Source organism: Chiloscyllium plagiosum, chromosome 8, assembly GCF_004010195.1.
Source record: "Chiloscyllium plagiosum isolate BGI_BamShark_2017 chromosome 8, ASM401019v2, whole genome shotgun sequence".
Taxonomy (NCBI): domain Eukaryota; kingdom Metazoa; phylum Chordata; class Chondrichthyes; order Orectolobiformes; family Hemiscylliidae; genus Chiloscyllium; species Chiloscyllium plagiosum.
The window spans coordinates 45,269,900-45,297,848 of record NC_057717.1 but is presented as its reverse complement, the minus strand read 5'-3'; positions in this window follow the sequence as shown (position 1 = coordinate 45,297,848).

Sequence of the window (27,949 nt, the reverse complement as noted above, 5' to 3'; positions counted from 1 at the left end):
CTCCCCAATTTAGAGAAGGCCACATCGGGTGCAGCGGATGCAGTAAACGATGTGTGTGGAGGTGCGGGTGAATTTGTGGGGGATATGGAATTATCCCTTGGGGCCTTGGAGGGAAGTAAGGGGGGAGGTGTGGGCGCAAGTTTTGTATTTCTTGCGGTTGCAGTGGAAGGTGCCGGGAGTGGAGGTTGGGGTGATGAGGGAGTCACGGAGGGAGTGGGCATTTCGGAAGGCTGATAGGGGAGGGGAGGGAAATATATACTTGGTGGTGGGTTCCGTTTCGTGGTGGCGGAAAAGTCGACGGGTGCCCAGCTTTATGGTTTGTTTTGGAGGTGAGACAAGGGATCCTCATTGAGTGAGCGGGAGACTTGATTTAAAAAGTGAGCCCGGGGTCGAGGTTGCGGAAGAAATACGCAAAGCTTGTGAGGCATTTCAAACTAATTAATCCGGGAGCGTAGAGGGATGGAGGTAAGATCTTTGCTGACGACTAAACCCCACTTTGGGAGAAGTCGGGTGAACAGGGAATACACAGCCAGGCTAGGAGCAATAGCCTTGGGAAGGGCTGGAGCTGTGTGTTGGCAGAGACTGCCTCTTGGCTGAATGCAATTATCTGATAAAAAAATGGCGTCACCAGCAGAAGTGACACCCACAATGGAGTGGAAAGCTGGGCAAACAGTTGGGCCTGTAATGGCAGAAGTGACGTCAAGTGCAGTGACCGTGAATTTGCAGACTGGTTTTGCCTGTGACGCCCCTGACTGAGGAGAGGACCCAGTTGATGAAATCAGCCATTTCCAGGTGACTGATGTCTTGGGATGTAAGTGGCTGGGGCGGTGGCTAATGTGGAAGCGGAGGTGACTTACAGAGTATGTATCCTGTCTGTGCTGGAGGCACTGAATCCATGCATTCGTCTTCCTGGCAATAGCTGAGGTTGCTTTCTGGACAGCGATCACAGAAATGATGCGTTCAGCAGTGGCTGAGGTCCGTGGGGCGGCGAGGACGTAAGTAACCTGAAACTTCGCTGCGGAAGTTTAGCAATAAGTGGCCACGTGGCTAATGCTATCTGAGCAGTTTCAGAGCCCAGGGGCCAGGGTTCAGAAGCCAGGGGCCAGGACACCCGAGTATTGAGGTAAATATATGAAAGTTTGTTTAATTTACGTTCTTTTATGTCCGCCATGATGGATAAAGTTCATTTTGTTCTGCGTCTAAATTCTTCAAAGGATATATAACAGCATAAGTCCCTTGCAGGTCTGGTAGTATGTGGCCCTAAGGCGTACCAAAGCTGTCTGCATGTACAATAGGATATACCGAGCAGACGATGTGGACGTAGGCACACAGGTTACATTGCACAGGCAGTACAAGTGAGACCAACGCTGGCTAGATCAGTATTAGTTCAGGCTGGAGAATCCATTCTGCAGTTAAATAGCCATTGAGAAAAAAGATATTCCCGAACCTGCTGTTGTGTGTATTATAGCTGCTGTAATTCTTCCCGACATCAGATGTTGTAGGACGTAAGTAGTTGAGTGTGATTGGTCTTTAATGATTTTGACAGCCTTCCCGTGGCAGCGAGCTGTGCAAATCGAGTCCATGGATGGAACGGTGGCGCTCGTGGTGGCTCGTGTAATTTCATCTGTCTTTCTGTTACTCAACAACCTATCTATCTCAGTCTTAAATTTACTCAATGTCCTAGTCGCCACACCCTTCTGTGGCAATGAATTCCATAGATTCACCATTCTCTGGCTGAAGAAGTTTATCCTTACCTATGTTTCTGATATCCTCTGGTTACTCTAGAATGGCCTGTCCAGTCTATTTAAAGCTGTGCAAATCGAGTCCATGGATGGAACGGTGGCGCTCGTGGTGGCTCGTGTAATTTCATCTGTCTTTCTGTTACTCAACAACCTATCTATCTCAGTCTTAAATTTACTCAATGTCCAAGCCGCCACACCCTTCTGTGGCAATGAACTCCATAGATTCACCATTCTCTGAATGAAGAAGTTTATCCTTACCTGCGTTCCTGATCTCCTCCCGTTACTCTAGAATGGCCTGTCCAGTCTATTTAATGTTCTGTAAGTTTCCATTAGAAACCAGCTCATCCTCGTCAACCACATCCAATATAGACCCAAGGTCTTGAAAACTTCCTCAGGTGTTAAGATGCTCGTTCTAGTCGACATTCTTGTGAATCTCCTCAGAATACGCTCCAGGGGCAGTGCTCTCTCCCAGAGATATGAGCCGGGAAACAGCGATCAATACTCCAAATATGGTCAGATCGGAGTCTTATTGATCCTCAGAAGAACATCCCTGTTTATCTCTATTCCATTCCTCTAAAAATAAATGCCAACATAATATTTGCCTTTTTCACTTCTGACTTCAAATGCAAGGTTCCCTCGACAGAATCCTGGAGAAGAACACAGAAGCCTTTTTTGTACTTCAGCCCTCTGAAGTTTCTCCGCATTTAGAAAACCGTCTATGTCTATATTCTTCCTACCGAAGTGAATGACCTCAGACTTTCCAACGTTGATCTTCAATTGCCACATTTTTGTCCAGTCTCCTAATTTTTCCAAATCATTCTGCAGCGTGCTCGCCTCCCCAGTGCTGCCTGTCCCTCTTAATAAATTTGTGTAGTCTGCAAACCTAGCGAGACTGCCTTGAGTTCACTAATGTACAAAATGAAAAGTTGTCGTGTCAACATCTAGTTCGGCGGAACACCACTTGTTGCCACACTGAGAAGGACCCGTTCATCCCCATTTTCTGCTTTCTGCCAGGCGGCCAAGCTTCCGTCCATGCTCGTACTTTGCATCTGTCACCATGGGACCTTGTCTAACTCAGACATTTCCAGTGTGGAACCTTGTCAAAGCATTCTTGAGGTCCAGGTAATAACATCTATTGGTTCTCCTTCGTTTAACATGCTCATTACTTCCTCAAAGTATTCAAGTAGATTTGGGCGGCATGACCTCCTGTTGTTGAAACCATGCTGACTTCACCCTACTTAACCATATATGTTGCAGTATTCAGAAATGTCAGCGTTAACAATGGATTCCAGGATCTTCCACATGACTGAGGTTAAGGTAATCAGTCTGTTATTTTCCCCCTTTGCCTTACTCCCTTTTTAAAAAGGGGTGCCACCTTAGCTATTTTGCAGTCCTTTGGGACCCTCCCTGACTCTAACGATACCGGGAAGATCCCATTAACGCCTCCACTTTGTTTTCAGCTATAACCCTTTGAACGCTGGCGTGCAGTCCATCCGTTACAGTTGATGTATTCACCTTAAGGTCATACAGTTTTTGTAGCACTTTCTCCTTTGTATTGCCACCATACTCATCTGTGCCCCCTCACTCTCTTGGATTTTGGGATATTTCTCATAACTTCCATCGTGAAGACTGATATGCACTAATTACTCAGTTCCTCAGCCACTGTCTTGTTCCAAACTATTATCAATCCAGAGGCATGTTACAGCGGTCTGATCTCCACTTTTGCCTTTTTTTCCCCTTTAAGGAGAAAGTGCGTACTGCAGATCTTTTATCCCCTTTATACAATCTTCCGTCTCATTAGCAGGCTTCCTTTATATTATGGGCTAGCTTAGCTGCATATTTAATCTTCTTTCTCCTTATTTCTTTTATTTTTTGCAGGACTCTGTTGGTCTTTGTAAGTTTCCCAATTCGCTGGTTTCCCACTGCCCTTCGCCACTCTGCAGTCTTTCTCCTTTTCTTAAATGTTCATCCTTATTTCCTTACTCAGCCATGTTTGCTGCATCCTCCCTGGAGAATAGTTATTTATTTTCTCGGGATGACTCTCTGCTGTGTCTCCTCAATTTCTCCAAGAAACTCCTACCATTGCTTAACTACTATCTTTCCTGCTTGTCCCCTCACTCAGTCAAGTATATCCATCATCTCGCTCATGTCTCTGAAGTAGCTTTTACTCAGTTGTCATACGGTAACATCTGATTACATCTTGTCCCTCTCAAATCGCAGGTTCATTCAGTCATGGTGCGATCACTGCCTCCCAAGGCTTCCTTCACTGTGTGGTTCCTCATCAATTCTACCACATTGTACAGCACTACATCATGTATTGTTTGTTCCCTCGTGGGCGCCACCAAAAGTTGCTTCAAAAAGCAATCTCATAGACACTTTACGAATTCATTTTCTTGCAATCCATTCTCAACCTGATTTTCCCAGCTTATGTGCATATTGAATTTTCCCAAACGATCACTACAACTTTGTCTTTCCTACACATATTCTCTCTTTCTTAGTCTATCGTGTGCCTCAACGCCAGACTACAGTTTGAAATCCTTTCCAGAACGCCACCTTTTACCCACGCACGTTCTACACTACCTGACCATACTTTGTTTCTTATTATCGGCTTAATTTCATTTCTTATCATCAGACATACGTACCTCCCTGCCCACCTGCCGACCATTTAGAACGGATGTATATCCTTGGATACTCAGCTCCCGATCGTGATCCCATTGCAGCCACGCATCTGTGATGCCTTTCACGTCAGACCTGCCAATTCTAATTTTTTACACAAGCTCATTTACTTTATTCCTTATACTTCGTGCAATCAGATATAACACCTTCAGTGGAGAAATTGAGGTCTGCAGATGCTGGAGATCAGAGATGGAAATGTGTTGCTGGAAAAGCGCAGCAGGTCAGGCAGCATCTAGGGAACAGGAGAATCGACGTTTCGGGCATTAGCCTTTCTTCAGGAAGGGCTGAATGCCCGAAGAAGGGCTAATGCCCGAAACGTCGATTCTCCTGTTCCCTAGATGCTGCCTGACCTGCTGCGCTTTTCCAGCAACACATTTCCATAACACCTTCAGTGCTGTGTTCACCATCCCACTTCTCAGTGGCAGCCGTTTATCCAGTGAGATTGAAGCTTGACTGTCAACTCGTTCCAAACATTCTTTTCTATTTGTGTCTGTGCTGTCAACATAACTAAACTCATCTGAGGTCTGCAGTCTTGCCTCCTCATTTAATTTGGATTTTCTAATTTCCCCCATAAGTTAACGCTTCCCCCTCCAACGTTTACTTTATAGCCCTGTCTACAGCCCAAGGTATTCAAATACTGAGGACTCTGCTATCAGCATGGTTCAGATGAAGACCGTTCGCCTTGAACATGTCCCTTCTTCCCCAGTGTTGAAATCTCCTGTTCCCTGGATGCTGCCTGACCTGCTGTGCTGTTCCAGCAATAAAGTTTCAACTTTGATCTCCAGCATCTGCAGACCTCACTTTCTCCTCCCCGGTGTTGATGCCAAGTTTCCATGAATTCAAACCCATTTATCCCACCAAGAATTTATCTGCTTAATCTCCTTGACCCTGTGTCAAGTAGCTCGTGGCACAGGTAGTAATCCAGAGATAGTTACCTTTTTGATTCTGATTTTTAACTTAGCTCCGAGCTGTTCAAGTTCTCTTTGCAGAAGTTCTGCTAGAGGTTTAGCTCCGTCGTTGGTACCCATGTGCAATACGGCCACTGGATTGTTTCACTCCCACTCCAAGTTCCTCTGCAGCCCAGATGAGATATCCCGAATCAAGGCACCAGGCACGCAACAAACCTTTCGGGTCTCTCGATCGGAGGCACAGAGAACAGTGTCTAGGCCTCTAACTCTAATGTCCCCAATTATAACAACATTTCATTTCTCTTCCCGCACTTCCCTGCACCATGGTGCTGTAGTCATTGGACTCATCATCCCTGCAATGGCCTTTCCCGTATACACTGTGTGCAATGTACTTGAACCTGTTGGACAAGTAACTCTACCTCCTGTACCTCTCTTCCTGCCACACTCACAGCAACAACTTCTTGACCCTGACCATTATCCAAGTAGCTCTCCCCCTCTCTGATGTGTCGCAATGTTTGAAGTTCAGACTCCAACTCATCGACTCTAAGCCGGAGCTCTGCCAGCAACCAATATTTGTTACACATATGGTCATTGCTAAACAGAAGAGGCGACAGCAGCTCTCACATCATACAGAAACAACACATCACCTGACCCTCCATCCTTTTTAGATCTGTTTTGAATTTATTCTTATTTTAACTTGTAATTCTTTAGTTTCTCTACTTGTTTTCTCAGTCTGAATGCAAGTTTTAAACAATAAATTAACAAGATGCAATTCAGCACAGGTTCAAATTTAGCGGACTCCATATTAGCCAATTAAATCACAGTACTCCTGTGACATCACTTTACAGTTTCGTCTCAGTCGAAACCTGTTTCAACCAGAATCTCTTTCATTCCCAGATTACTCTCCGCTCTCTTTTCCTCTGTTTCAGTCCTGAAGTGAAATTCAGTACCTCTCTTATCCTCTGATGGCAGCTGACATCATTGCCTGTACAGAACAGGTCGGAGACATAGGCAATGGCACCAGCGCATGTGCAGAATGGTGCAGATATTTTGCCATTCACATCGGTGCATTTGCAGAGATCAGTGCACATATTTCACCGTTGACATCGGAACTTTCACAGAACAGTGCGGAGGCTTTGCCTTTGACATTGGCACATTAGCAGAGAATAGTGCAGAGGACTTCGCTGTTGACATTGGCGCATTTTCAGAAAAGTGCGGCGATGTCACTGTTAGCATCGATGGTTGCACATATTGCTACGTGCACAGAATTGTGTGGAGACTTTGGCGCATGCACCAAAAGAAGTGCACCAAACATTTGCTACTGGATTCACGCTATTGCACACATAGAGAAATGTCATCAAAAATACTCTTCCCTAATTTTTCATTAATTTTAAAGCCAAATCGCACTGTTGAAATATGTTTAATATGAGAATTACTTGTGTGCTCTGTGTATGTGTCAACTACAGTGCTTCCTTCCATTGTTTTCAACATTGAGGAGAAATGACTTATCATGGAGGCATGGTGTGAAGGCCAGTAGAAGGCCATTAGGCGATTTCCTTGACCATCTTTGACCTGTTACCAGGTGGTTTCTTGCTTTCTGGAAGCAGTATTGGGAATTCCAAGGTCAATCTTGTCCTGATTGTGTACAACGGTGCCACCAACATTTGTGGTTCTGTTTCAGAGTCAGAGATGCACAGCACGGAAATTGGGCCTTTTGTCCAACTTGTCCATGCATACCAGATATCCGAACTTAATCTAGCCCCATTTTCCCGCACTTGGCCCATATCCCTCTCAACACTTTTCATTCATTTTGTAATTGTGCTCCCTCCACCACTTCCTCTGTCAGCTCATTCAATGCATGCACCAATCTCTGCATGTAAATGTTATCCTTTAAGTCCCTTTTAAATCTTTTCCCTCACCTTCAACCAATGTCCTCTCGTTCTGGACTACCCTAGCCCAGGTAAAATCACTTGTCATTTCGGGGACAAGGTGGGACAAGACTAACACAGGGATGGTGACCGTTCTTCATGAAACATTACAAATCAGGTCCGATTCTGTGAATACGATGATGTCAGACTGTTTCCTGACCAGTCACATTTAGGAATAAAAGTAAAAATGGAGCAGGACTAACGGTTTAAAAAAAACTGAATAAAAGGCACTCTATGTGAATGTGTACTGTCTTCTCAATAAAGCTTCAGGAATTCACTTTGTACATTGTCGGAAATGGATATGATTGAACAGCATTAGAGAGACATGACGACAGGATGATCTACATTAGGAATTAGATATTCCGTATTTTTCATATTCATGAGTGTTAACTAAAAATGAAAAGGAATTGGGGGAGATCTCTGAGTAAGAGATGGTATCTGTATAACCGTAAAAGAGGACCTAACATCAAATGATCAAGAGATTGTCTTAATCTTGTGGATTTTATTATGAAAAGTGCCAAGTGAATCGAGTTTGTGGAGAAATTTCCACCGTGAGGCCGAGTGAATCTCCACAAACTTACTGGACAGAATGACATTTTTGATACGCATTTTATGTCTCTACCACCTTCTGTACTTAATATTTTCCAGAACATTCTAAAACCAACACCCGCGGAACATTCTGTAACCGACATCATTTGTGAACGGCGGATAATAGTTAATTAGAATAAGATAAGCTCCTGAGGGAAGAAATCCTGTTCCAGACAGACGGAGATTTTGTTTTGAAGTACCTTTCTTTGAAGGCAGTTAAATTGGTGAATATGTTTTCCCAGTGTTTACCTTTCTTGATGACAGATGACCCACTGAAATTCAGAAAAAAAAGACAGGAATGGCCAATTATTTGTTGCTTTCAAGAACTGGGGAACAATTCTTCAGGTGGGCAATGTTTTCCCTCTTCGTATTCGGAAGTGGAAAGAAGCGACTGCATCTGTATTCGAATGAACGAGTGTGTGGGAATGTTCTCGAAATCATCTGTTGTTATGAATATGTGCCTGCATATTTGGGAAGTGGTCATTTATTTTGTTGCATGTCACATTTTTGTGAGCAATTCACTAATTGTCATTTGTTCTTTCTGCTTCTAATACTTCAATGAGTATCTGAATAACGTGACACATTTGATTATCACATTGGGTATTCGATTAAATTGGTAACTTTGCCTCCAGGCTGATATATAATTTGCTTGTTTTCCTTCCTCACAGTTAACTTAGTGATGATCTTTTTCCTGCTTTATAAAGATTGTGGATTGTCTCCATGTGTCAGACTTTACCTGGGGGCCATGGCAGTGGCAGATCTAATGGTCATCATTCTTGATTTGACATTAAGACACATTCCCATTGTTTATCGGGAGCAGTTTTAATTCCTGCAGTCCATCCGCGTGTGTAATATCCACGCTGCCCTGCTTTATGCAGCCACTGACTGTTCTGTCTGGTTCACTGTCACTTTCACCTACGATCGATTTGTTGCCATTTGCTGCCAGAAGTTGAAAAGTAAATATTGCAATGAGAAAACTGCGGCTGTGGTTCTGGGAACGATAACTGTGCTGACCTGTTTAAAGAACATTTTCTGGTATTTTATGCGCTCCGCTTGGTATTCGCTGTGGAACCACCCCTGGTTTTGTAATGTAGCAAAAGATGTTTATTACTCTGGTTTTGTAATGTAGCAAAAGATGTTTATTACTCTCGTGTTTGGGTCACAATTGAGTTCCTCCACCACATTCTTAACCCAACACTCCCATTTCTCCTGATTCTGCTGCACAATGCTTTCACCGTGAGAGATATTTTAATGACCAGCAGAGCCCGCAGGAGACTCCAGGCTCGCACCATTTGGGACGTTCAGTGTGACGCAGAAATGAGAAATCGAAAAAAATCCATAATTTTACTGTTTGTGATCTCGGACAATTTCATCATATTATGATCCACGTTAATGGTTTATTTTATATGGTACCGGATGTGGTTTATGGGATATCAGTCTGTCTATCTACATCACTTTGTGCGTGAATTGGGCTTCATGCTACAGCTCCTCAGTTGCTGCACAAACACTGCAATTTATGCCATCACCCAGACTAAGTTCAGACAGCAGCTGAAGAATATGATGAAATATCCCTTTACCCAAATTCATCAGTCAATCAAATTCACTCATTTATTAATCCATCCAGGATGTTCTCATTTCAGTTCAATATTTGAGCGATGAAGCAATCTTTCGCTATGGGAGCAGACTGAGGGTATTCCTGGTTGATCCAACCTTTATCCCACTGGCGATTACAAGGACACATTGCAATGTTTCTCACAACTCAGGGTTCAGTGAGAACAGGCACCATTGTAATGATTGTGTCTGTAACGCCAAGTTCTAAAAAAATAAAAATATTAATCGGAAAGTGCCGAGCTGCAGAGTGAACTCTATTGTTGTTTGACTTTGTGTTGAAGAATCTGGGATGGAAACAGAGAGAGTCGGCCCCAAGTCATGGTCCTCAGGGAAGGGAGGAGACACGGCCATGAGTTCAGGAGTTGGGGTTAAATCACTCTGTCCTTGCATTCACCTCCAGGCCACACCCTCCGACCAAGCCTCAGAAGAATTCATTTCTCTTCCTTGCTCTCGTTCGCTCCATATCGCTTTCACACTCTCACAATGTCCTTCTCTCTCCCCACACACCTATTTTCTCTTTTTTTCAATGTCTCTCCCTCCCCACTTTCCATCAGTCCCTCTGTTCCCCCCTTGCACTCTTTACCTACTCATCACACTCTCCGTGCCTCTCTTTCTCTAGTCCTCGCTCGCTTTCCATTTTTAAGGTAACACGATGGTGTGAAGTCTCAGGATGCTGAATGGGGCCATAGTGTCAGTGAGAACAAAGTCATTTCTTATGTAAACTGCAGATGTCGGTCAGCAAGTCATTATTAGGAGAACAACGCGGATGTAGCTTCACTACATGCACATTACTGCATTTCAACAATCTGGGATGGCACTGCACAAGGTGTACGGCAGATAGTCATGTGACTCGGCCAATGTTGTTGATCTCGTATGCTGCAGGCAATTATGTTCCGAGGCATAGCACATTGGCGAGGCCATGCCGCCGCCAGGACAACTGATGAATGGACACAGTGCCAAAATCACCAGACAGGAATATTCCTTCCCAAATGGAGAAAACTTCAGCGGTCATGGATATTCAGAGTCCCATCTTCAGGTTAGAGTCCCCCAAGGCAACCTTCCAGATAAACAACAACGCAGAATCGCCGAGCAGAAGCTGATAGCCAAGTTCTGTACACAGGAAGAAAGCCTCAACTCTGATCTTGGCTTCATACCTCACTCCATGTAAAACTGTCATACTATTCTTTAAAATCTCCTTTACTGTCCCGCTTTAACAAATCACTTGATAACTTGTTATAATCTCTCTACCTAAGTTAGTTTATGCAGATTTAAAGTACTTGTTAATTTGGTCAGACTTTCTGTATATGACTGTTATACGTATCGTGCCAATACAGGCAATTGGTTTGTCTCCAGCATCACCCTATTCTTATTATTTGAATTAACGTCTCTGCCGAAATTAGCCAGATGTTGGTACTTAGCTGTTGACACGTTACGCTCACCGTCGGATACTTTTACCATCCAAAGGGAGTACTTGTTCGGCCTGCGGATACTCCACTCACACCATTAGCATGATAGTTTCATCTCTCTGCATATAAATTGTGTGCCTGTGTTGTGCGCTTCTCCACCCTTCATCTGACGAAGGAGCAGCGCTCAGAAAGCTTCTGATTTCAAATAAATCTGAAAACCATAACCCGGTGTCATATGATTCCTGAAGTTGTGAAATCCAGCATCACAAAGAACAGTTTTTTTTTCAGCAAGTCTGAGTTTACGGTAATGGCTCACTGTGGTGATTAAACCATGCATATCTGCGAGAGGTCCTGGGTTGCAACCTACACAAACGCCGCGTTTCTTTTTCTTTCTCTTCATTACTGCCAAATCGGCTGATTAGCTTTCCGGGGAAAAAAAAACTGCTGTGGCCTCTTGAGGTCAGATTGAGATCCGGGAACAGTGGTGTCACTGCAGCGAGCATGGCATAACAGCGCATTTGTTAAAAGCAAAAGCAGCTGTTTCAGGATGTTTAGCCACAGAGTCAGACATTAAATGGATTCTCCATCTGCGTCAGTACACAATGTCGGACGTCAACGGAAGTGCGGAAGTGAAGCGATTGGAGACAGCGGGGAGATATTGACATCAATGTTATTGTGTATGAGGAACGTCAGCAATGGAGCAAGACTGGAAAGTTGCGACAGTCGTCCTTGGAGAACAAAGGACTGAAAACTCCTCTGAATGAATCTTTTCAATTCATAACGGGTCTAGACACAGAAATAAGGTAGTGAAACGAAAGAGAGATATTCATCAGTGATGTAAAGTCATTAAGAAAATAAACAAAAGTCAAATGAGAAAGAGCGTTTTCACACAGGAATAGTAGTCACAATTCTGTAAGCTTTTGAATATTCATGAACAAAGACAAGCCTGTTCTCAAAGGAAGTGTGCTAAGTTGGGGATATGTGGGAGGCTTTTAAAGACAAGTTGATTAGAGTTCAGACAGACATGTCCCTCTGAAAATGACGGATACAATTGTCAAACGTACAGAACCATGATAGATCCGTGTAATGGTTAGTCAAATGTAGAGTGGTGCTGGAAAGGCACAGCAGATCAGGCAGCATCCGGGGAGAAAGAGGATGATTCCTGATGAAGGGCTCCTGCTCGTAACGTCGATTTTCCTGCACCTCTTATTCTGCCTGACCTGTTGTGCTTCTGCACCACCACTCTAATATTGACTCTAATCTCTAGCATCTGCAGTCCTCACTTTCGCTGAGATGTAATGGTGAGACGAGCTAAATGGACAAAGGAAGCATGCATATAGTCCAAGGGACAGAAAGCAGATGAAGCTTTAGATGAATATTGTGAAAGTGAGACCAATTGAATCGAAGAATTCAGAGGGCGAATAGTGTTTATGAAATATCTTTAGCAAACACAGTTAAATAGTTCTCCAATGCCTTTTTTTTTTTAAAAAAATCGTACTTAAGAAGCAAAGGGATTACAAGAGAAAGGGTTTTCCCACTCAAAGCAAAGGAGGAAAGTTATGATTGGAGTCAGACAAAATTGGTAAGTATCTTACTGAGAATTTTGCATTGGCATCCTTCGAGCAGAGGGACAAGATGGTTATTGAGGTTAGGTATAGATGTTTGATTACTCTGCGTAACGTCAGCAGAAGGAGAGAGGAAGTATTGGGTATTCTGAAAGGATTTAGTCCCTAGGTTGGATGGGATCTATCCCGGGCTACTGAGGGCAGTGGGAGAGGAAATAGATAGGACCTTAACAAATACTTTTGCAGCATCCTTGAAGAGCAGTGTGGTCCCGGAAGAAGTGTAGAATTCCAAATGTCGTCCTCTTGTTTAAAAACTGTAGCAGGGATATACCTGGTAATCATTGACTGGTAAGTCTGACTTCAGTGGTAGGGAAGCTGCTGGAAAAAAATACTGAGGGATAGGATCTGTTCCCATCTGAAATAAAACAGGCTGATAAGCAGCAGGCAACATGATTTTGTGTAGGCAAGGTCATATATTACCAAATTAATACAATTGTTTGAGGAAGTGGCAAATTTGATTGAGAAGGGAAGGGCTGCAGATGTCATCTACATGGACATGAGTAAGACATGCGATAAAGTTTGCCATGGTAGGCTAATGGAGATAGTGAAATCGCATGACGTCCAGTTTGTACTAGTTACTTGGAAAAGACAAAACTGTGTAACAGGAGAAAGAGAATAGTAGCAGAAGGGAGTTTCTCAAAATGAAGAACTATCACCAGTGGTGTTCCACAGGGATCGGTCCTGGGACCACCGTTGTTTCTGAAATGCAAAAAAGATCTGGAGGAAGGTATAGGTGGTCTGATTAGCAAATTTTCAGATGACACTAATATTGGTGGAGTAGCAGAAAGTGTACAGAACTTTTAGAGGATGCAGCAGAGTAAAAGTACATTGGACAGTTTGGCAGAGGATAGGCAGATGGAGTTCAATCCAGGCAAATGCGAGGCAATGCATTTTGGGATATCCATTTCAAGAGCGAACGATACGGTGAATGGAAAAGCTCTGTGGAAAATTGATGTGCAGGGAGATGTGGGTGTTGTGGTACATGTTGTGGTTGTGTTCGCCGAGCTGGGAATTTGTGTTTCAGACGTTTCATACACTGTCTAGGTGACATCCTCAGTTTTTGGGAGACGACAGTGAAACGCTTCTATGATCTTTCCTCCGGCATTTGTCGTGGTTTGAATCTGCCGTTTCTGGTTGTCAGTTCCAGCTGTCCGTTGCAGTGGTCGGTATATTGGCTCCACGTTAATGTGCTTATTGATTGAATCTGTGGATGAGTGCCATGCCTCCAGGAATTCCCTGGCTGTTCTCTGTTTGGCTTGTCCTATAATAGTAGTGTTGACGCAGTCGAACTCATGTTGCTTGTCATGCAACATCAGTTGGACTGGGACAATACTACTATTATAGGACAAGCCAAACAGAGAACAGCCACGGAATTCCTAGAGGCATGGTACTCATCCACAGATTCAATTAATAAGCACATCGACGTGGACCCAATATACCGGCCACTGCAATGGACAGCTGGAACTGATAACCGGAAGCGGCAGATACAAATCACCACAAATGCCAGAGGAAACATCACAGAAGCGCTTCACAGGAGGCTCCCAAGCACTGAGGATGTCACATAGATAGGGGCCGAAACGTCTGCAACACTAATTCCAAGCTCGGCGAACACAACCACAACAACGAGCACCCGAGCTACAAATCTTCTCCCAAACGTTGTGGTACATTTTATGCTGAAGTTGGCAATGCATGTCGATAAAGTGGTTCAGAAGCCATGCAACATGCTTTCCTTCATCGTACAGGATATTGTGGAAAAGTTGGAGCATTGGACGTAATCCTTGCCCTCACTGCACCAGATATATACAAATTAGAATGGGCACATATTAAGTTATCAGGAAACTGGAAAGTATGCAGGGTTATATTCATGAGATGCTGGTAAAATTGGAAAAGCTGCACTTGAGCCCTGGAAGTTTGGGAAGCGGACTAACAGAGATTTTCTAGATGATGAGAGATTCAGAATGTCGAAGTAGGAGGAAATTTCCCCCTTTCGAGTGAAACAAGATCAGAGATTCCAAATGATCGGTTTCCCAGAAACAAATGTAGAAACTGATTCAAGAATATTTTAATGATATATGACTGGGCAAACAGGGAGTGAACGTAATTGGGGAAGAGCATTTGTGGAAGGGTCTGACTGGGAGGGATGGTGGACCGCAGAGCAGTGCAGAGATGGGCAGGGCGGGGAAACGAAATTGGATTTGAAATGACTTAATGTGCAAAGATACTCCCTGAACAGATGATTAAAACTGAGTATGAAATCATTTATGGTTTTGAGAAATGCTGCTTACTGTGCAAAGTGAAGCCCATTGTAAACTGCGAAGCAACGGATCAAGACATGTTTTTTAAAAACAATAGAGGCAATTTAGACGGAAGTAAATTTCGTGAAGACGTGCAGCTGAAGAGCATCGACGACAAAGGTCACATGGTTTGGAAACGTGCAGCAAATGATTTACTGTGAAGCATTGTCAATGGAACCGAGATTTGTTTTAATTGGAAATGAAAGTTATACCCTAACAATTACGAAGCAAACCGTCTCTCGGAGATGCAATTCAATTCTCTTACCAGTGCCGTAAAAAATTGACCATCTTTCACATGATTGTGAGTCCATTAAATACTTTTTGATCTCATCCAAGAAATCCACCAGGAAAACTCTGTCAGCTTGCGTTTCCAAACCTCGGTTTTTCTCAGCAGCAAGTCTCAAAAGGTGTAATGACTGCAGCGCCAGAGTGCACACCAGGGTTAGCACCACATTCACAGAAATCTGTATCGCCCACAACAGAAGCACTTGCCAAAGATCGAACTTCGATAAGGGAACATAGTGTGGGGTAAAACTTTGGAATTTGTTGCCCCAGAGACTGTGGAACCTTCGTCAGCCAAACACTCTCTGCTTATTTTGCATATTTCCAGCATCCACAGGGTTTTGTTCTTGTGTTCTGTGAAGGTGGTTAACAGGAGCAGGAAACGGGTCTGACTCGCTCTGTGGTAGACAGATTGTAAACTCCTAAATATTAATCCTTTGAGATGAGACTGAACCGTGTGCAGCAGAGTGGGAAAGGGACAACTCTACATTGCGCACAACTTCTCGAAAAATAAATGAAGGTTTCCATTCCAAGAATTGTCACAAACGCAAGAGATTCTAATGAGCGTTGCAATCAATGGAATACATCTTAATCACAGTCAGTATTGAATCTGAAACTCTCTGCTCAATTTGTGGTAAAGCAGTCAACTATCCGAATATATCAGAAGTCTTCAGATGATGAATTGAATCGGCATAGCTGATTCAATGCTGAAAATTTGGACAAGGGCAAACGATGGAAACTATGAAAACAATCGGCCGAGGGACAGCTTGCTTTGCTCTAAGGGACAGTTCAGCATGTTGTGCGCGGCTCTGTGGCACAACAAAGAGAGCGGTGGAGTTCTAGCCCATTTCCGAAGTGGTAGTCCAATGTTATGAACTCGAATTTCGCTGGAGTTACATTTTCGTTCTTTTTCCGAGTGTTTGGACCATCGGATTTACTATTCTAACTTACAACGGAGACATATGAAAGAGCGGAAGTTTGATAAAATTTAATCAGAAGAAATAATCATTGAATGGCAAATTAATCCTTTCGGCTCATGGTGACGACTCAGCGCGTTCACCTCCACAGCCTGGCTTCGAATCAGGGAATCAGGAATTATTATTCCTGATAGTGACAACAGCAGAAACAGAGCAGCTCTGACAGGAATCCTTTCAATGTCTCGGATCAGTTAATCACAGCAAAAACATCAGAGAAAGTGCCCCGGCGTCTAAAAGGAAGGGAAGGTGCCTCCACTGTCCCTGGACAGTCGGATTGTTCACCTTGCATTCCCCACCAATTCCTTTTCGTAAAATGTTTCGAAAGGTGCACAAAGCTGGCGACACGGTTTTATTTTTTGTCTCCTTTCCATTCCTCGGCGACTCAGTCATTGGGTGGGTGGGTTTGGGGAATGAAACAGTACCTTTGAGCAGCGGGTGGAAATATTTCAGTGTCTCCTCCGCTGACAGAGCTGTGACATGGCCTCTGATGCTCTCGGGGACATTCACCGATGTGAAACAGTGAAATGAATATCATTTCTGCAGAACAAGTATTGAACCTTCTACAATGGTTCAGGGCAATGGAAAAGGTTAATTTAGAAGAATAAACAAGTTGCAAATTGCACTTCAGCCAGAGATTAACCCAAAAGCTCGAGTGTGTCTGTCAGACGTGTTATCTAATGCACTACCCCATACGGAGCTGAGAGAAGTGAATCAGGCTTGGTTGTAAGAGAAAACATTAAGTTGCTAATGATCTAAGTGCAGTAACACAGTCAGTCACTTGTTCTGCCAATGAGTTTGCAAGAATTTTGTTGTGGGATGTCTTCGCATATCTATATTGGAATCTATTCCACACGCCCCAACCAAGAACCAAATTGTCCGTCTTCTGTTGTGTCTGTAGAAGGGGCGAGCATAATTCCTGGTTCCTTCCTGTGACATACGGACGGGACTCAATCTCCCCAGTTCATTCCAGGATGTATGAACGAGAAAGACAGAGGGCGAGAAATGAGATGCTGAAACATTGAAGTGGAAAAGGGCGGCGTGAGGGAGACAAAGGGACAAGTAACCAGGTGGAGAGAGAAAGAAGAGAATTGGAGAGAGGCAGAAAGCACGGGGAGGAGAGAGACAGGACGTACATGATTTTTGGCCTTCCTTTGTCAGTCATAATTTCTCACTTCCCTTCATCCTACACAGCAATGACCATCGGCTGCAAGCTTGCGCGTAATGGTAACGTGTTCACGGCATCTCCACAAGTTTCGTGATCAAATTGTGTCAGATTAATTGTGTATGGCGCCAGTATATCGCTCTTGGCTTTTATCATTACAGAGATTGCTCTCTGGGCTGCTAACTGCTCAGCAGCTTTCAGGTACATGTGACGCTATTCTGTCAGTTTTCATTCGAATCAGTATTGCTGTGAGGTGGCAGGTCCAAACACAAACTGTTCGTCATGGCGTTCATTGGTGACAGCGCGGTGATGCCAACATTATATTCGTATTGTTCCACTTTATCTGTAAACACACAACTTTATGTTTCAATCTATCCGGAGTTTCCAGCTCCGCCTGTTAAAGCAGCTGAGAGTGAGTTCGAAAAGAAATGTTCCTAATCAACAACAATTACTTTCGTCTCACGGGTGGCATGATCTTTATTCAACAACATGAAAGGAAACTGCAGTCCCACGGCCCCTCTTCATATTAATGACGAGGGTGAATTTATAACGGCATTGGTAAAATCCATTGGCGGATATCAATTCAGTTCCAATGTTGTTTGATGCTGTCCGCTTCCTGTTTGTTCTCGGAATTACCGACAAAGTCTCCAGGGATTAAATATCATGCGGGTTTATTGCCAGAACAACAGAACAAGACTCTAAATCAGAAATATGAAAATCACCCAAAATTGGAATAAAAGCCTTATGAAAGCATTTGTCGTTGGGACACAGTGAAGGCCAGATCGGTTCTCCGTTCTGTCTCTGCACAAACTCTCTCAGCTTTAGTTTCAATATGTCTTCAGATGTCCCCGAGCATCATTCAAAGACAAGAGACTGAAGAAACCGGTTATGTGAGATTTCGGAAAAAAAAATCCCACAAAACACAGCAGACCCTGCAGCATTTGCAGAGAAGAAAAGCAGAGTTTAGGTGTAAGCTTTAACATGTTATCAGAGCTGGAAGTGCTGCTGACCTACTGATCATTTCAGGAATATTCTGTTTACCTTCCTTCAGCTTCAGAGAGGTGATGTGAAACAACCTCAAGAGCAGCCTGCATGAGGGAATGTGCAATTTGCAGTTACATAGGAAAGTGCAGGTGACTCTCGGACAATTTCTGAGGGATTGACGAGATGATTGCAGAGAAGGCGCAGCATCCACTGCAGGATTGACATTGCCACCGTTCTCCGTGTTCTGCTGATGTCACTATTGCTGCGGTCAAATTTATGATACCCACCAGAAGAGAACATTAAATCACGGAAGAACAGTAGGAGGATGTTCAGCCCATCGCCTCTGTTTAGCTATTCAATGGTATCACCGCTGATCTGTTAAACCTCAATCCACTTCCCTGCTTTTGCCTTATTACTCGAGATAAACTCGAGCCTGATCACAATGTCATATATTACCGGTAAATCTCAGAGTTTTAGATTACTGTATGGCGTGTGTGTGTTTGCAAGCAATTGAATAACATATAATGAGATAAATGCCGTTTTTGCAATTTAATTCAACGCAGTTCCAGCCTTATAAGAAAGGTCACAATCTAAACTGATAAACTCGAGCCTGATCACAGTGTCATATATTACGGGTAAATGTCAGAGTTTTAGATTATTGTATGACGTGTGTGTGTTTGCAAGCAATTGAATAACATATAATGAGATAAAAGCCGTTTTTGCAATTTAATTCAATGCAGTTTCAGCCTTATAAGAAAGGTCATAATCTAAACTAGTACTTACGTTTCTCTCTGTTCAGATGCGCCTTCATGAGTTGAATATTTGCAGCATTTTTCTTGATAATTGGAACGTTTCACTTGAACAGATCCTCCCTGAATCTACAAGCATCTGTCTTGCAGAAAGAGATTTTGCTTCAGATTAAAATAGCCAAGGATACTTTCCCTGATACTGTAGTCCCAATGTTCTGGAGTCCTCCATTCCTGTTTTTCAGCAGCAGCAGCAACTCGAAGGGCAGGAGCTTGCACCAGGGAACTGCCGAGAGCGGTGAGTCACTGATTTGTGTTTTTCCATTGAATATCAGAGAGCAGCGGTTTCTGGGAAAGGAGGGACTTGTTATTTTTATTTCCGTCCTGCTGTCTTAGTCAGTGTCTTCTCAACCCGAGACCTTACCTTTGTAGGGCCTCGCACCCAACCACCTCCTCTAGCCTTGAAGATCAGGGACATATCAGGTAAGCGTCTCTTTTTTTACTTTGTGACGAGGGGCGTAGCAGGGAGAGCAATGTGCCTCCTGCAGGATGATTGAGATCAGGGATGTCAATAGTGCCCCATCCAAGTACAACTGCAGGAAGTGCAGTAAACTCTCGCTCCTCCAAGACCGTGTTTGGGAACTGGAGCGGGAGCTGGATGAACGTCGGATCATTCGGGAGGCTGAGGCTGTCATAGATAGAAGTTACAGGGATGTCGTTACCCCTCCTAGGCAAGAAGAAATTTCGGTGACTGTTCGAAAGGCGGAAAAACAGTCAGTGGAGGGATCACCTGTGGTCGTTCCACTGAAAAACATGCATACCGTTTTGGATACTGTTGAGGTGGACGACTTACCGGGGCAAGCAGTGTGGCCCAGGTCTCTGGCACAGAGCCCGTCCCTGTTGCAGAAGGGAATGAGGAAAAGGAGGAGAGTGTTAGTCATTGGGGGCTCAATAGTTAGAGGCTCAGATAGATGGTTTGTAGGAAACGAACGAGACTCGCATTTGGATTGTTGCCTCCCAAGTGCCAGGGTCCGTGATGTCTCGAATCGTAACTTTGGGGTCCTGAAGGGACATGGTGACCAGCCTCAAGTCGTTGCCCATGTAGGGAACAGCATAGGTAGAAAGAGGAATAGGGATGTAAGGCAGGATTTCAGGGAGCTAGGGTGGAAGTTGAGAGCTCGAACAAACAGAGTTGTTACCTTTGGATTGTTACCCGTGCCACGTGATAGAGAGGCAAGGAAAAGGGAGAGATATCAGGTAAACACTTGGCTGCAAGGATGGTGCAGGAGGGAGAGTTTCAGGTTTTTGGATATTTGGGGCTCATTCTTGGGAAGGTGGGAATTGTACAAAAAGGGTCGTCTTCACTTGAACCAGAGTGGTACTAATATCCTGGGTGGGAAATTTGCTGGTCCTATTCAGGTGGATTTAACCTATCTCAGCAGCGGAATGGGAACAGGAGGTGTAGCTACAGTGTACAGGAGGATGAGAGTAGGAAGGACAGGGACAGGATTTCAGGGTCACAGGAATACGTTTGCAGACAGCGAAGTGGTTTGAAGTGTGTCTATTTCAACGCCAGAACTATCCGAAATAAGGTATGTGATCTTGCGGTATGGATAGATACCTGGTACCCCGAAGTTGTGGCCATTTCAGAGACATGGATAGCGTAGGGTGAGGAATTGATGTTGCAGGTTCCAGGGTTTAGATCTTTCATTAAAGCAGGCGAGGCGGTAAAAGAGGGGGAGGAGTGGCCTTGTTATTCAAAGATCGTATAATGGTGACTGAGAGGACTTTAATGAGGACTCGTCGACTGAAGAAGTGTGGGCTGAGCTTACAGACAGGAGAGGAGAGTTCTCACTTCTTGAAGTTTTTTATAGACCTCCGCAGAGTTCCAGGGAGGTGGAACAGAGGATTAGCAACCTTTTCCTGGGTAGGAGTGAAAGGAACAGGGTGGTCATCACGGGGGACTTTAACTGCCCCAACATTCATTGGAAATATTATAGCTCTCGTACGTCAGATGGATCAGTTTTTGTCCAATGTGTACAGGAGTGTTTCCTGACACAGTATGTCGAATGGCTGGCAAGAGAGGAGGCCACACTGGATCTGGTGCTTGGTAATGATCCAGGCTAGGTGTTTGATTTAGTTGTAGGGGATACACTTTGGACAGAGTGACCATAATGCAGTTACGTTTAGTTTAGCGATGGAAAGGGATCGGTACATGCCACAGGTCAAAATTCTCGATGGGGCAGGCGCAATTATAATGCGATTTAGCAAGAATTAAGATGCATTGAATGGGGTAGCAAAATGCAGGGTATGCAGACAATCGAAATGTGGAGCTAGTTGAAGGAAGAGATATTGCGTGTCCTTGATAGTTAGGTCCCTGCCAGGCAGAGAGGAAGTGATAAGGTAAGGGAACCGTGGTTTACAAGAGAAATTACATCTCTTGTTAAGAAGTAGAAAGTGGCATATGTGTTGATGAGGTAAGATGGTACAGATGATGCGATGGAGAGTTACATATCATCGAGGAAGGATTTAAAGAGAGAGTCAACAGAGCAAAGAGAGGACACAAGCAGTCTTTAGCAAATAGAATAAAGGACAACCATAAAGCTTTGTGTAGGTATGTGAGAAATTAAGGATGATTAGAATAGTAATAGGGCCAGTGAAAGACAAAAGTGGGAAGTTGAGTGTGGACCCTGCAGAGATCGGACAGATGTTAAATGAACATTTCTCATCGATGTTCACTCAGGAACAGGAGAATATTGTGGAGGAGACGAATGAGGTACGAGTTATTAGACTAAAAAGGATTGAGGTTAGTGACGCACAGGTGCTATCAATTCCAGAAGGAGTGAAAGTAGACAAGTCCCCTGGACCAGGTGTGATGTATCCGAGAATTCTCTGAGAAGGCAGTGAGGAAATAGCAAAAACTGTGGCTTTGATATTTGAGTCATCATTGTCTACGGGTTTAGGAACTGAGGATTGGAGTGTTGCAAATGTTGTGCCCTTGTTCAAGAAGGATACCAGAGATGACCCAGGTAATTATAGACCAGAGAGCCTTCCTTCTATTGTAGGAATGGTTTTGGAAAGGATTATGAGAGATAAGATTTATAATCATCTAGCATGCAACAATATGATTTCAGATACTCAACATGGTTTCGTCAAGGGCAGGTCGTGTTTCACAAACCTCATTGAGTTTTTTGAGAAGGTGGCCAAACGCGTAGATGACAGTAGCGCAGTTCACGTGGTATACTTGGATTTCAGTAAAGCCTTTGATTATGTTCCATATGTGGGCGGCACGGTGGCACAGTGGTTAGCACTGCTGCCTCGCAGCGCCTGAGACCCGGGTTCAATTCCCGCCTCAGGCGACTGACTGTGTGGAGTTTGCACGTTCTCCCCGTGTCTGCGTGGGTTTCCTCCGGGTGCTCCGGTTTCCTCCCACAGTCCAAAAGATGTGCAGGGTCAGGTGAATTGGCCATGCTAAATTGCCCGTAGTGTTAGGTAAGGGGTAAATGTAGGGGTATGGGTGGGTTTCGCTTCGGCGGGTCGGTGTGGACTTGTTGGGCCGAAGGGCCTGTTTCTACACTGTAATGTAATCTAATCTAATATGGTAGGCTGTTGGGGAAAATGCAAAGGCATGGAATTGAGGGTGATTCTTCAGTTTGGATTAGAAACTGGCTTTCTGGAAGAAGACAGCGAGTGGTGGTTGATGGAAAATATTTAGTCTGGAGTCCAGTTACGAGTGGTGTTCCACAAGAATCAGTGCTGGGACCACTGCTGTTTGTCATTTGTATAAGTGACTGAGACACATACATCGGGTGATCGATTAGTAAATTTGCAGTTGACTCTAAAGTCTGTGGAGGAGTGGACAGTTTGGAAGAATGTTACAGGTTGCAAGGGGATTTGGATAAACTGCAGAATTGGGCTGAGAGGTGGCAAATGGAGTTCAATGCAGCTAAATGTGAGGTGATGCACTTTGGGAAGAAAAACAGGATGGCAGAGTACTTGCTCAATGGAAAGATTCTTGGAGGTGTGGATATGCAGAGGGATCTTGAAGACCATGTACATAGATTCCTAAAAGTTGCCACCCAGGTGGATAGTGCTGTTAAGCAGGCATACGGTGTCTGAGGTTTCATTGGTAGAGGGATTGAGTTCCAGAACCGCAATATCATGCTGCAATTATACAAAACGCTGGTGCGGCCACACTTGAAATATTTTGTACACTTCTGGTCGCCCCATTACAGAAAGGATGTGGAAGCATTGGAAAAGGTGCAGAGGAGATTTACCAGTATGTTGCCTCTTCTGGAGGGAACGTCTTATGAGGAAAGGCTGAGGGACTTGGATCTGTTCTCATTGGAAAGAAGAAGGCTAAGGTGGGATTTGTAGAACATAGAATATTACAGCGCAGTACAGGTCCATCGGCTCTCGATGTTGCACCGACCTGCACCGGGGAGGTTGGAGCTCGCAACCTGATGTCCAAATAATCTAACTTTACTAATTTGCCTCCCATTTCGAAACTTTTTAAAGGCTTTAATAAACCCCAAGTAAACAATATGTATTGCTCTGCCATCATCAGCTTTCTTAGGTGCTTACTCAGAAATGAAACTCAACTAAGTTAGTGAGTCATGATTTCTCTTGCTCAAAACCATGCTCTATATCACTAATAATTTGTTGCGTCCTGAAATGCATATTAAACTAATCTTTCAGAATCACTTTCAATAACGTAGCTAATAAAAAGATATAGAGTCACAGGACTTTCGTGCCAGGGTTTCGCCTTACATTTCTTTTTAAACAAATGCCATGCTAAAAATGTCTGGCACCTCATGGATTCTACAAATATTTCTGCAAGAGCCCTTCCAAGTTCCCTGCAACATTCTCACAAAGTCCTGGGGGACACTGGATCAGAACCTTGAAGTTTGTGCACCTTTATATTTTGGAAGGCGTTCTGCACTACTTCCACAGTGTCAACTGTTTCCAAAACATCAATATTGATTTCCGTGACTTCTCTAGCATACATTTTATTCCGCCACTGTGAAAGCTGAAATTAAATATTCATCTAATATCTCACTCACCTTCTGAGGTTCGATGCAATGATAACCTCTTTTACCTTTTCGCGGCCTCGATCACTAATTGCTCTCTTGCTCCTAATGTACTTTTAGAGATCATATGAATTATCCACAATTTTCTTTCCACGACTATCTCATATCATCTCTTTTACTTCCTGATCTCCTTGTTATGAATGCCTCGACAATCTTCATAATGATAAAAAAAACAGATGAACGCAATTGTTTCTATCACATAGGTTCTTTAAAATTTTCATAAGATACACCCTGCATCCCTTCAATCAATCTTCGAAAACGACTTTGGACACCTCTAACAGCAGCACATCTTTCATTAGATACGAATTTCAACCATGTGTGTGCGCTAAAATGTATAGAAGCTCACAGAACAAGAAAATGTTAAATTGGACTTAACAAAATCACAGAAAGCATAATGAGACGTGATTAGATAACAATGAGTTCTTACCAGATGGTCACAGGTAAAGGAATAGTTGTTGTGCATTGGGAAACATAATCAAACTTCAGTTCGTCAGTAAGGAGCTCTAAGCGGTTGATGTTCAGACAGGAAAAGTGGGTTTTCTTTTTGGTATAGAATTTGCTATTGCTACAGAAATTTCCATTGTTATAGAAATTGACGTTTGTTTATAAATTGAAATTTCTGTGGACCGAACGTATAGAGTTCCGTATAAAACCACAAAAAAGGCGCAATGGTATCAGAATTTGAGCCACAATTGCACAGAAAATTAAACCCTATTCCGCTTGTTCATCTGACTTTTAACATCAGAGCATCTGCCTTATGACATCAGTGCAGCTGCCAATTACCTGTTTCTCAGTTGTCACGTATTTTACTTTTGTACTATCCATGTAACTGTTATACGTCTGCACTAATGACTGAAAGAAGATTTCGTGGAGTTTCCTATTAACGGGACTAAATCGAGTACCCAACCATTCTGGTATAGGCGGCAGGATTGCAAGTAGACCAAGTGGAAGGAAACCACTTTAATCGGTGTCTAGAGACAAATGGCTACTGTTGGATTAAAAGTCCTCGAGTGGAACTGACAGTCCGAAAATTTCCACTGTCTTAAAATGCTAAACGATTTCTTTTTGAATTGAAACGTGCACACACAACTGTGACGGCTAAGAACAGGAGCGGGTTCTTTGTCTACCACTCTTAGCATGTCTATTTCGCTTCAAATCTGGATGGAAAGCCAAGCAGAATGTCTATATCGTAATTACCTACCACAGTCCAATGTAGGCAACGGACACCTGCCGTTTTAGACGATCAAGTCTTGCAGAAATTTTAAAAATCGTGTTGAGAATCAATTTGATCTCTTTAACACCCTTAGCAAAATTCGTCGAAAGTATGGAATATCCACGGGATAGTGGTGCCTGGATGATACAAGAAGAGTTTGAACAAAAAGTATTTGTCTCAAAGCGAAATAAAGTATTCAATGCTCTCTGCGTCTAATGTAACAGCTGAGGTAAAAATGTTACAAAACGAATCATTATTGAGAAGTCAACAACCTAAACGTACAACTTAAAACAGTTCACGCAGAACTGAAAACTACTAAGGAGGAATTGCATAAGGCTACGAAGGAAGTATAACATCTCAAAAATGCATCACCCTTTGCAGCTCCGTATACGAATGACCAGTTGTATCCTATTTCTGTACTTGACACAGCACCTCGAGATGTGGGACAGGTAGAATCCGAGTTACAAGTAGGACTCAATTCGCGTAGTGTTGCACGAAGACCTATAGCAGCTAAGAAGGTGATGAGGGTCCCTTTGCTGCCATGAGAACATTAAAACTGAAAAGGCTGAAAAGAAGGTGAACAAAGGGACCACGGTAGCCAGATCCGAATAATCTCATGGGAAATCCATGAGTCCCCCGACCCACAATTACTTAAACAATCGTCCACATAATTTCCCCAGCTATAGTAGGGAGGTATAAGAGCATGTAATGAGTTAGAAAAATAACTCGAAAACATCTAACGTTACACCGTATGGATGGAGTTCAAATGCTGTCTGCCATCGTGGATGGCAATGCTGCAGAAAAGTTACGTTTCAGAGTTAAGGTCCGTAGAGCAGAGGTCAGGTAGGATTTAAAAGATTGATGGCTGGCAATCCAGACTTGGCTTCATGAATACGGCCCATTTAAAATTGATTGACTTCATCTAATGGCATGGCAACAGAAGGTGATTGAAGCAGTTAGAAACTTTGCAGAATGATTCGGTGAGGTCTGGATCGAGCAATTTGACCGAGCTCTTCATGCAGTCCAAAAGAATTAGAAGGTCAAACCTTTGCTCGATTAAAAAAAAACAGACGTTCATAGCAGTCTTGAAGCACGAACTGGTAACAAATGTGAAAGACAGAACAATTTTAAAAGAAGTTCGTGCACTTTTAGTAATGTGATACGGGAGGCAAAGCACTGAGAGGGAAATGCAAAATTGAACCTCAGAATTATACAGCTTGTAAGTGCTCCCAATAGTGAAAAACCCTCTCGGAAGTGATACATTTGTGGAAGGGAGTGCCATTGTTCACAAACTATCGATTCAAAAACAAATTCTGAGTAGAAAACCAGCTCCCGAGTCAGATAAGGAAGTGACTGGATAGGGTACATTGTCTTTAAAGGGGGTTATTACACTGTTGGAGCAGCTCCAGGGCTGTATAAGAATCTCAGCCAAAAGAACTTAAAAATCTCGCAAAAAAACTAATCAGCCAATTTTTAACCATATTTTCAGCTGCGCTAGTAAGCCGTCTTAACAGCTGGTATGTTGTGATAGGTGTTGCCAATAAGGAAATCGATTTTCTATGAGACAACGGTGCAAATCTAGCATACTGACGATTCAGTGACGGACTCGATTTTCCATTGTAGTGGCCAAAAAACAATCATTAAGAAGGCAATATTTCTCCAAGATGAGATAGTATATGTCAGGCAGAAAATTCAGCAGGAGAATGTGAAATAACTTACGATCTGAGAAGTGCTGTTAGTTATGTCTGCAAAAAACGTTAGCGGTGGGATCACCGTCCCGAAGGTGGACACGACATAGTCCCTGGCAGCTGGATCTATATTTTAAAAAATTGCAAAGAACTACTGGGTGCCAAGTGGGAAGGTCTGTATCAAGTTCTCCTGACAACACAATCAGCCATGGAAGTCCTAGGGCAAAGAAGCCTGAATGAATACATTGCACGTCAAAAGAGCAAACATTCCGATTCCACCATGAAGAACCTTAATCTGTTTAATGGACTTTCAATAATTTCACACTCAGTGATAACATGAACTTTGAAAACGGTGAGTTGAGTGATAACACGCTTTTGGGTTTATCTTTTACATAGGCGAGGCAAAGTAATGCATTTTCAAATACTATTTCGTGTGTATATGTCTTGTTCCTCAGAAATCTTTCTTTTAAGAATAAAAAAAAAGCGGAGTTTCGTATTCGGCGGAAGCCCACAGGGACAGAAAGGCTAAATTAGACTCAAAGGCATCAGGAAAATATGATGGTTCTTTGTTCGAACAGAAATCAGTTCTCAGCAGATACTGACATATATGGCTGAATTGCAAATAATTCCAGGGATGGCACGAATGACATACGAGAAAAGATTGACTGGCATCATATTTTCTAGAAGTTAGAAGTATGCAGTGTGTGATGGGATGGGGTAAGGTAGATGTGGGAAGATTGTTCATGTTGGTGGGCAACTCGATAACAAGGAGTCACAGAATAATAATAATAACAATAATAATAATAATACTTTCATATCTGACATGTTGAATGGTGGTGCAGACTTAGAAGGCCAAATGGCCGTCTGCTGCACGTGCGTTACATGTTTCAATGTGCCTGTGTCAGCGTGAATGTGACAAGTGGGGCAACCGATTGTGAAAGTCGGGGAGCGAGTGTAATAGTGGGGGAGAAAGTGTGACCGTAGCGGGAGTGGGTGTGACATTGTGGGAGAGGGTGTGACATTTTGGGA